Here is an 11,838-nt window from a genome sequence, read left to right as displayed (position 1 = left end):
TTTGGGGTGCTATTATCTATGTTGAGGGGCACATTCTTTCCTTAGCCAGTTCTCCTCTCCCTCCTGCATGTCTGTCTGTCTGTCTGCTGCCTGGTTCCTAGTGCCTTGTGGGTGGCTGGCTGGCTGGTTGCCTGCCTGCCTTCCTGTTTCCTAGTGCCTTGTGGCTGGCTGGCTGGCTGGCTGGCTGGCTGGCTGGCTGGCTGGCTGCCTGCCTGCCTGGTTCCTAGTGCCTTGTGGCTGGCTGGCTGGCTGGCTGGCTGCCTGCCTGCCTGGTTCCTAGTGCCTTGTGGCTGGCTGGCTGGCTGGCTGGCTGGCTGGCTGGCTGGCTGCCTGCCTGCCTGGTTCCTAGTGCCTTGTGGCTGCTGCCTGCCTGGTGGGGGAGGCTCCTGACTCCACAATGCCTGCGCCTCAGGTGGGGTTCTGAGCCTCCTGCTAGCCTCCTGCCAGCCCTGCCGCCTGCCAGCTGAGCCAGCCTTCCTGTTGAATAACGCTAGTCAATCCCACTTGTCTCTCTGCATGCAGTCGTCCAGCTCCCTCCCACCTGATAAATACCCCTAGCCCCCTGAAGTGGTGAATTTGTTTACCCTCCTCAGCCTCCCCCTGGAGGCCCTGCAGGCCCCCCCCACCACAGTTTAAAACGGGTGAAAGGATCGGCGGAAGCTTTACATCTCTATGGGCATTCTCAACAACGTCTGCTCCACTCCGATTGGAAGCCACCACAAACAAATCCAATAGCTGCTAATCAGATCATCTCCTTCCCTACTTTTCATGCTGTGTTTCCTTCAGAAGCCCTTGTGCTAGTTCCAGCCTGGGACTGTGTGATAAGACACTGGGAATGTAGTCATCATCTTCACGGTAGAGCAGCTCAGAGGGGGGATTATGATATTCCTCTAACCTTACATTGGATATGGACTTGGGCAGCGCGGAGCGGGGATACAATCCTGTACATTCGCTGTCCATCCCTCTCCCAGTCCTGTACGCCTCTCTCCTTTTTAAAAGGTTGCCTTCACAAGATTAGTGCAGACTAGCCCGTCATCATGTTATATGAGATAGCAGGGAGGAGACACACTGTTTACTCTGTCACTAGCCGGTTCCCACCCAGTACTCTAGCCTGCACCTTAGATACTGCTGCCCTATCTATGTAGAGTCATTCAACACTGGTCACTTTAATAATGTTTACATACTGTTTTACACACTTTGTATGGATATACTGTATTCTAGTCATGGTCCATCCTGCTGTCCACTTCATATGTATATACTGTATTCTAGTCATGGTCCATCCTGCTGTCCACTTCATATGTATATACTGTATTCTAGTCATGGTCCATCCTGCTGTCCACTTCATATGTATATACTGTATTCTAGTCATGGTCCATCCTGCTGTCCACTTCATGTGTATATACTGTATTCTAGTCATGGTCCATCCTGCTGTCCACTTCATATGGATATACTGTATTCTAGTCATGGTCCATCCTGCTGTCCACTTCATATGTATATACTGTATTCTAGTCATGGTCCATCCTGCTGTCCACTTCATATGGATATACTGTATTCTAGTCATGGTCCATCCTGCTGTCCACTTCATATGTATATACTGTATTCTAGTCATGGTCCATCCTGCTGTCCACTTCATATGGATATACTGTATTCTAGTCATGGTCCATCCTGCTGTCCACTTCATATGTATATACTGTATTCTAGTCATGGCTCATCCTATATAACTACTGTTGTCCACTTCATATGTATATACTGTATTCTAGTCATGGTTCATCCTATATAACTACTGCTGTCCACTTCATATGTATATACTGTATTCTAGTCATTGTCCATCCTGCTGTCCACTTCATATGTATATACTGCATTCTAGTTCATCCTATATAACTACTGTTGTCCACTTCATATGTATATACTGCATTCTAGTTCATCCTATATAACTACTGTTGTCCACTTCATATGTATATACTGTATTCTAGTTCATCCTATATAACTACTGTTGTCCACTTCATATGTATATACTGTATTCTAGTCATGGTTCATCCTATATAACTACTGCTGTCCACTTCATATGTATATACTGTATACTGTATATGTATAATGAGAGATACCTGGAGAAAATCGGAACCTCTCTGAAATGAAAAATGGATGGTCCTCCCTTCAGGAATTCCCTGAACACTTGGAAAAAAAAACAGGTGACCCTTGACCTGTACCCAGAATAGTAATTCCGAGAGTAACTCTCGTCACCGGAGACATTTTGATTTCTATAGGGGCTGCTGTTAAAAAGAGGATCGTCACCGGAGACATTTTGATTTCTATAGGGGCTGCTGTTAAAAAGAGGATCGTCACCGGAGACATTTTGATTTCTATAGGGGCTGCTGTTAAAAAGAGGATCTGTACCCCCCCTACGGGCAAAATGGTTAACTTCCTGACGAGACTCCAGGTGGTAAGGGTAGGTAACAACACATCTACAAGACTGGGGCCCTTCAGGGGTGTGTGCTTAGTCCCCTCCTGCTCTCCCTGTTCACCCACAACTGCGTGGCCAAGCATGACTCAAACACCATCATTAAGTTTGCTGGTGACAAAACACCGACAACGATGAGACAGCCTATAGGGAGGAGGTCAGAGACCTGGCAGTGTGGTGCCAGGATAACAACCACTCCCTCAACATTGGGGCGGCAGGGTAGCCTAGTGGTTAGAGCGTTGGACTAGTAACCGAAAGGTTGCAAGTTCATATCCCTGAGCTGACAAGGTACAACTCTGTCGTTCTGCCCCTGAACAGGCAGTTAACCCACTGTTCCTAGGCCGTCATTGAAAATAAGAATTTGTTCTTAACTGACTTGCCTAGTCAAATAAAAAAATAAAAAACGTGATCAAGACAAAGGAGATGATTGTGGACTACAGGAAAAGGAGGTTTGAATAGGCCCCCATTAACATTGATGAGGCTGCAGTTGAATGGGTCGAGAGCTTCAAGTAACTTGGTGTCCACATCACCAGAAAACTATCATGGTCCCAAGACAGTTGTGAAGAGGGCACGGCAACACCTTTTTTCCCCTCAAGACACTGAAAAGATTTGGCATGGATCCCCAGGTACTCAAAAAGTTATACAGCTGCACATTCAAGAGCATCCTGATTGGTTGCATCACCGCCTGGGATGGCAACTGCTCGGCATCCGACCTTAAGGCGCTACAGAGGGTAGTGTGTATGGCCCAGTACATCACTTGGGCCAAGCTTTCTGTCATCCAGGACCTATATACTAGACGGTGTCAGAGGAAGGCCCAAAACATTTTCAATAACTCCAGTCACCCAGAGTACCACAGCTCAAAGTCTAGGTCCAAAAGGCTCCTTAACAGCTTCTACACCCAAACCATAAGACTGCTGATCAATTGATCAACATACAACTCTAATATCTCTACTGCTGTATCTTGTGTAAATTCAGTATGTATAGACTGTGTTTGGCCCATGCACACAAACACATATCTCTGGCTGAAGCTGACGGATTCTGACGCACCGGGGCATCAATCGACTGTAGGGGGTTTATTGTGTTAGTGCACCTGAATGCCTGAAACACAGGCTGTTTAATGGGTGCCGTCCTGTTGCTGTTGAGTTGTTGGTGGGATATGAAAAGGGAATCAGTACATTGTGCTGTACTTCGTTAACATAAATACTCCCTAACGGCCTCATTTGGTTTAGATTGGCACAACTACATTGACATGTAAAACACTTTAGTTTGGTTTGATATTGTGATGTGGTTGGCAAACAGATCAAAACATCATTTTCTTATTTCACAGATATGTATTTCCTTTGGAGGACAAACATAGGATTTGACAAAGGTCACAAACAACACATGATACATGAACGCATTTACAATCTGAATTATTTTGAAGGTCATTTTCAGTGTATATTCATTCCATGTGGTGCTTCAGCAGAAAACAGCTCAACAAAATCACATCTGATATCTTCCTTCTAGACGAGACCCAGATATTGCAGAAATTGGTTTAGTAAATACGTTTGCAGGTTATCATGGTTGGTTTGGTGAGACTCTCCTGTATGGTTGTCAGGGAGATTATGGTGGTGGTTGGTTTGGTGAGACACTCTGTATGGTTGTCAGGGAGATGAGGATGGTGGTTGGTTTGGTAAGACACTCTGTATGGTTGTCAGGGAGATGAGGAGGGTGGTTGGTTTGGTAAGACACTCTGTATGGTTCTCAGGGAGATGAGGATGGTGGTTGGTTTGGTAAGACACTCTGTATGGTTGTCAGGGAGATGAGGAGGGTGGTTGGTTTGGTAAGACACTCTGTATGGTTCTCAGGGAGATGAGGATGGTGGTTGGTTTGGTAAGACACTCTGTATGGTTGTCAGGGAGATGAGGATGGTGGTTGGTTTGGTAAGACACTGTGTGGTTGTTAGGGAGATGAGGATGGTGGTTGGTTTGGTAAGACACTCTGTATGGTTGTCAGGGAGATGAGGATGGTGGTTGGTTTGGTAAGACACTCTGTATGGTTGTCAGGGAGATGAGGATGGTGGTTGGTTTGGTAAGACACTGTGTGGTTGTCAGGGAGATTATGGTGGTGGTTGGTTTGGTGAGACACTCTGTATGGTTGTCAGGGAGATGAGGATGGTGGTTGGTTTGGTAAGACACTCTGTATGGTTGTCAGGGAGATGAGGAGGGTGGTTGGTTTGGTAAGACACTCTGTATGGTTCTCAGGGAGATGATGGTGGTGGTTGATTTGGTGAGACACTCCTGTATGGTTGTCAGGGTGATGATGGTGGTGGTTGGTTTGGTAAGACACTGTTTGGTTGTCAGGGTGATGATGAGGATGGTGGTTGGTTTGGTAAGACACTCCTGTATGGTTGTCAGGGTGATGATGGTGGTGGTTGGTTTGGTAAGACACAGTTTGGTTGTCAGGGTGAAGTGAGGACATGATGAAAGAAACACAGACATAGCTAGACATTAAGGTTTTATTACTATAGAAATACGTGACATGCAGTCAGCAGAAATAAAGTCTTTCAAAATACTTTTGGCCAATCAAAATTTAAATTGCAGAGCACATGACAACTTTACATTTTTCAATGTTTGTTTTTTTGGGGGTAATTGGGATGCGACTCTAGTGTAAGTGGGTTTCCTTGTCACATCCTTAAAACACCTAACTGGCTAGAAACACCAAACCCTGCAGAAACACCTAACCAGCTAGAAACACCAAACCCAACTAGAAACACCTAACACACCTAGAAACACCTAAACCACCTAGAAACACAGAACCCCTAAAAACATCTAGCCAGGCTAGAAACGCCTAACCCCTAGAAACACCTAAACATTTCAGAAACACCTAACCCCCTAGAAACACTTAACAAGCTAGAAACAACTAACCAGCTAAAAACACCTAACCCTCTAGAAACACCTAGCCCACCTAGAAACACTTAGCCCAGCTAGAAACACCTAAACCCATAGAAACACCTTGGTTGTTGGCTAGAAACACCTGACCCGGCTAGAAACAACTGTCCAACCTAACACCCTAGAAACACCTAACCCGGCAAGAAACAACTAACCAACCTAGAAACATCTAACCCACCTAGAAACACCTAACCGACCTAGAAACACCTAACCCACCTAGAAACACCTGACACCCTAGAAACACTGAGCCCACCAAGAAACAAATAATTCACTTAGAAACACTTAACACCCTAGAAACACCTAACCCACTAGAAGAAAATCTAACACACTTAGTAACACCTGACCCCCTAAAAACACCTAACACTCTAGAAACACCTAACACACCTAGAAACAAATCAAACTTTTTTTTTTTGAGACTCTTTGCCTTGATGACAGCTTTGCATAGTCTTTGGAATTCTCTCAACCAACTATATGAGGTAATCACCAGGAATGCAATTCAATTAACAGGTGTGCATAGTTAAAAGTACATCTGTGGAATTTCTTTCCTTCTTAATGTGTTTGAGGAAATCAGATGTGTTCTGAAAAGGCAAGGGCAGTATACAGGAGATGGGGATAGATTACATTACTGAGGAGGAGATGGGGATAGATTACATTACTGAGGAGGAGATGGGGATAGATTACATTACTGAGGAGGAGATGGGGATAGATTACATTACTGAGGAGGAGATGGGGATAGATTACATTACTGAGGAGGAGATGGGGATAGATTACATTACTGAGGAGGAGATGGGGATAGATTACATTACTGAGGAGGAGATGGGGATAGATTACATTACTGAGGAGGAGATGGGGATAGATTACATTACTGAGGAGGAGATGGGGATAGATTACATTACTGAGGAGGAGATGGGGATAGATTACATTACTGAGGAGGAGATGGGGACAGACCTGTACTACATTACTGAGGAGGAGATGGGGACAGACCTGAACTACATTACTGAGGAGGAGATGGGGACAGACCTGTACTACATTACTGAGGAGGAGATGGGGACAGACCTGTACTACATTACTGAGGAGGAGATGGGGACAGACCTGAACTACATTACTGAGGAGGAGATGGGGACAGACCTGAACTACATTACCGAGGAGGAGATGGGGATAGATTACATTACTGAGGAGGAGATGGGGATAGATTACATTACTGAGGAGGAGATGGGGATAGATTACATTACTGAGGAGGAGATGGGGATAGATTACATTACTGAGGAGGAGATGGGGACAGACCTGTACTACATTACTGAGGAGGAGATGGGGACAGACCTGAACTACATTACTGAGGAGGAGATGGGGACAGACCTGTACTACATTACTGAGGAGGAGATGGGGACAGACCTGTACTACATTACTGAGGAGGAGATGGGGACAGACCTGAACTACATTACTGAGGAGGAGATGGGGACAGACCTGAACTACATTACCGAGGAGGAGATGGGGATAGATTACATTACTGAGGAGGAGATGGGGATAGATTACATTACTGAGGAGGAGATGGGGATAGATTACATTACTGAGGAGGAGATGGGGATAGATTACATTACTGAGGAGGAGATGGGGACAGACCTGTACTACATTACTGAGGAGGAGATGGGGACAGACCTGAACTACATTACTGAGGAGGAGATGGGGACAGACCTGTACTACATTACTGAGGAGGAGATGGGGACAGACCTGAACTACATTACTGAGGAGGAGATGGGGACAGACCTGAACTACATTACCGAGGAGGAGATGGGGATAGATTACATTACTGAGGAGGAGATGGGGATAGATTACATTACTGAGGAGGAGATGGGGACAGACCTGTACTACATTACTGAGGAGGAGATGGGGACAGACCTGTACTACATTACTGAGGAGGAGATGGGGACAGACCTGAACTACATTACTGAGGAGGAGATGGGGATTGACCTGAACTACATTATCGAGGAGGAGATGGGGACAGACCTGATCTACATTACTGAGGAGGAGATGGGGACAGACCTGAACTACATTACTGAGGAGGAGATGGGGACAGACCTGAACTACATTACTGGGGAGGAGATGGGGATAGATTACATTACTGAATAGGAGATGGGGATAGACCTGAACTACATTACTGAGGAGGAGATGGGCATAGATTACATTACTGAGGAGGAGATGGGGATAGATTACATTACTGAGTAGGAGATGGGGATAGACCTGAACTACATTACTGAGGAGGAGATGGGGATAGACCTGAACTACATTACTGATGAGGAGATGGGGACAGACTTGAACTACATTACCGAGGAGGCAATGGAGGAGATAGTCCAGCTAAATGGTGACAATCGCACCATAATAACTACTACTCAGTAGCACCATAATAATTACTACTCAGTAGCACCATAATAATTACTACTCAGTAGCACCATAATAATTACTACTCAGTAGCACCATAATAACTACTACTCAGTAGCACCATAATAACTACTACTCAGTAGCACCATAATAACTACTACTCAGTAGCACCATAATAACTACTACTGTAGTCATCTCTGCCTCAGAGCTGTCAGTTCTTTCTCTTAGACCGCCAGAGCAGCAGCACAACGTGAAACAGAAACATCTAGATATATTCCAGTCTGTTAGCAGAGTGCTAAGTATATCCAGAGTATTCTGAGATATTAGAATGGACCTTGAGCCTAAATAAAGGTTTAGTTTCGACACATTTAGGAACAAATAGAGGATATCTCTGAAAGACAGCGGTTCATTATTGATTAGAGTCTGTTTGAAAATGATTTTCTGACACTGGCTATTTTACTCTTCTTTGAGCAGTAAGTTGACATTTCTCCAGAGATCTGTGTCGTTCTCAGTCAGACTAAATTAGTCGTGGAGAGGAGAGTCTGTCTGGATCATCTGTGACAGAGACACCCCGTACAGGAAGCTGCTGCTGCCTCAGCTCTAACCTCCAGCCTCCTCTCTTACCACAGCGCACATCAATATTACATTAGGTAACCCAAGAGGAGAACTATTTTTCCTCCCCCAGCCAGTCAGTCAGTCCCAACCCTACAGGTTGGTGGAGCTTCTGTCTCGTCAAATCTGCAGAGAAAGCAGAGGATCTCCTCTCCTTGGAAGATTTAGAGTATTTTCATTTGTCCTCATTCAGGATGATAAAAATCAATCATTCCATTCTCTATGGATGGCTACCTATTAAGAATGGGACAACAGCTGAAACGAAATACATTTCCCCTCACTGATGCTCGGCTATGATAGGTTTGTGAACCTGCAAATGGCTATGATAGGTTTGTGAACCTGCAAATGGCTATGATAGGTTTGTGAACCTGCAAATGGCTATGATAGATTTGTGAACCTGCAAATGGCTATGATAGGTTTGTGAACCTGCAAATGGCTATGATAGATTTGTGAACCAGCAAATGGCTATGATAGGTTTGTGGAACTGCAAATGGCTATGATAGGTTGGCGGAACTGCAAATGGCTATGATAGGTTGGCAGAACTACAAATGGCTATGATAGGTTGGCGGAACTACAAATGGCTATGATAGGTTGGCTGAACTACAAATGGCTATGATAGGTTGGCGGAACTACAAATGGCTATGATAGGTTGGCGGAACTACAAATGGCTATGATAGGTTGGCTGAACTACAAATGGCTATGATAGGTTGGCGGAACTACAAATGGCTATGATAGGTTGGCGGAACTACAAATAGTTATGATTGGTTGGCGGAACTACAAACGGTCATAAGGTAGATTTCTAAATTAACATGAAAGAGACTGACAACTTTATTCCAGATATTGGATGATGATGCGGTTTAAGGTCTAATCTAATGTGTTGGACTAGTGGATGGGTCAGGTCTGATCTAATGTGTTGGACTAGTGGTCAGGTCTGATTTAATGTGTTGGACTAGTGGATGGGTCAGGTCTGATCTAATGTGTTGGACTAGTGGTCAGGTCTGATCTAATGTGTTGGACTAGTGGTCAGGTCTGATCTAATGTGTTGGACTAGTGGATGGGTCAGGTCTGATCTAATGTGTTGGACTAGTGGTCAGGTCTGATCTAATGTGTTGGACTAGTGGTCAGGTCTGATTTAATGTGTTGGACTAGTGGATGGGTCAGGTCTGATCTAATGTGTTGGACTAGTGGTCAGGTCTGATCTAATGTGTTGGACTAGTGGTCAGGTCTGATCTAATGTGTTGGACTAGTGGATGGGTCAGGTCTGATTTAATGTGTTGGACTAGTGGATGGGTCAGGTCTAATCTAATGTGTTGGACTAATGGTCAGGTCTGATCTAATGTGTTGGACTAGTGAATGGGTCAGGTCTGATCTAATGTGTTGGACTAGTGGATGGGTCAGGTCTGATCTAATGTGTTGGACTAGTGGTCAGGTCTGATCTAATGTGTTGGACTAGTGGTCAGGTCTGATTTAATGTGTTGGACTAGTGGTCAGGTCTGATCTAATGTGTTGGACTAGTTGTCAGGTCTGATCTAATGCGCTGGACTAGTGGTCAGGTCTGATCTAATGTGTTGGACTAGTTGTCAGGTCTGATCTAATGCGCTGGACTAGTGGTCAGGTCTGATCTAATGTGTTGGACTAATGGATGGGTCAGGTCTGATCTAATGTGTTGGACTAGTTGTCAGGTCTGATCTAATGTGTTGGACTAGTGGTCAGGACTGATCTAATGTGTTGGACTAGTGGATGGGTCAGGTCTGATCTAATGTTTTGGACTAGTGGTCAGGTCTGATCTAATGTGTTGGACTAGTGGATGGGTCAGGTCTGATCTAATGTGTTGGACTAGTTGTCAGGTCTGATCTAATGTGTTGGACTAGTGGATGGGTCAGGTCTGATGTAATGTGTTGGACTAGTTGTCAGGTCTGATCTAATGTGTTGGACTAGTGGATGGGTCAGGTCTGATCTAATGTGTTGGACTAGTTGTCAGGTCTGATCTAATGTGTTGGACTAGTGGTCAGGTCTGATCTAATGTGTTGGACTAGTGGATGGGTCAGGTCTGATCTAACATGTTGGACTAGTGGTCAGGTCTGATCTAATGTTTTGGACTAGTGGTCAGGTCTGATCTAATGTGTTGGGACTAGTGGTCAGGTCTGATCTAATGTGTTGGACTAGTGGTCAGGTCTGATCTAATGTGTTGGACTAGTGGATGGGTCAGGTCTGATCTAATGTTTTGTACTAGTGGTCAGGTCTGATCTAATGTGTTGGACTAGTGGATTGGTCAAGTCTGATCTAATGTGTTGGACTAGTGGATGGGTCAGGTCTGATCTAACATGTTGGACTAGTGGTCAGGTCTGATCTAATGTGTTGGACTAGTGGATGGGTCAGGTCTGATCTAACATGTTGGACTAGTGGTCAGGTCTGATCTAATGTGTTGGACTAGTGGTCAGGTCTGATCTAATGTTTTGGACTAGTGGTCAGGTCTGATCTAATGTGTTGGACTAGTGGTCAGGTCTGATCTAATGTGTTGGACTAGTGGATGGGTCAGGTCTGATCTAATGTTTTGGACTAGTGGTCAGGTCTGATCTAATGTGTTGGACTAGTGGATGGGTCAGGTCTGATCTAACATGTTGGACTAGTGGTCAGGTCTGATCTAATGTGTTGGACTAGTGGTCAGGTCTGATCTAATGTTTTGGACTAGTGGTCAGGTCTGATCTAATGTGTTGGACTAGTGGTCAGGTCTGATCTAATGTGTTGGACTAGTGGATGGGTCAGGTCTGATCTAATGTGTTGGACTAGTGGATGGGTCAGGTCTGATCTAATGTTTTGGACTAGTGGTCAGGTCTGATCTAATGTGTTGGACTAGTGGATGGGTCAGGTCTGATCTAATGTTTTGGACTAGTGGTCAGGTCTGATCTAATGTGTTGGACTAGTGGATTGGTCAAGTCTGATCTAATGTGTTGGACTAGTGGATGGGTCAGGTCTGATCTAACATGTTGGACTAGTGGTCAGGTCTGATCTAATGTGTTGGACTAGTGGATGGGTCAGGTCTGATCTAACATGTTGGACTAGTGGTCAGGTCTGATCTAATGTGTTGGACTAGTGGTCAGGTCTGATCTAATGTTTTGGACTAGTGGTCAGGTCTGATCTAATGTGTTGGACTAGTGGTCAGGTCTGATCTAATGTGTTGGACTAGTGGATGGGTCAGGTCTGATCTAATGTTTTGGACTAGTGGTCAGGTCTGATCTAATGTGTTGGACTGGTGGATGGGTCAGGTCTGATCTAACATGTTGGACTAGTGGTCAGGTCTGATCTAATGTGTTGGACTAGTGGTCAGGTCTGATCTAATGTTTTGGACTAGTGGTCAGGTCTGATCTAATGTGTTGGACTAGTGGTCAGGTCTGATCTAATGTGTTGGACTAGTGGATGGGTCAGGTCTGATCTAACATGTTGGACTAGTGGTCAGGTCTG

Source organism: Oncorhynchus mykiss, chromosome 3 (genome assembly GCF_013265735.2).
Source record: "Oncorhynchus mykiss isolate Arlee chromosome 3, USDA_OmykA_1.1, whole genome shotgun sequence".
NCBI lineage: Eukaryota > Metazoa > Chordata > Actinopteri > Salmoniformes > Salmonidae > Oncorhynchus > Oncorhynchus mykiss.
The sequence above is the reverse complement of the archived record's forward strand: the minus strand, read 5'-3'. Positions refer to the sequence as shown.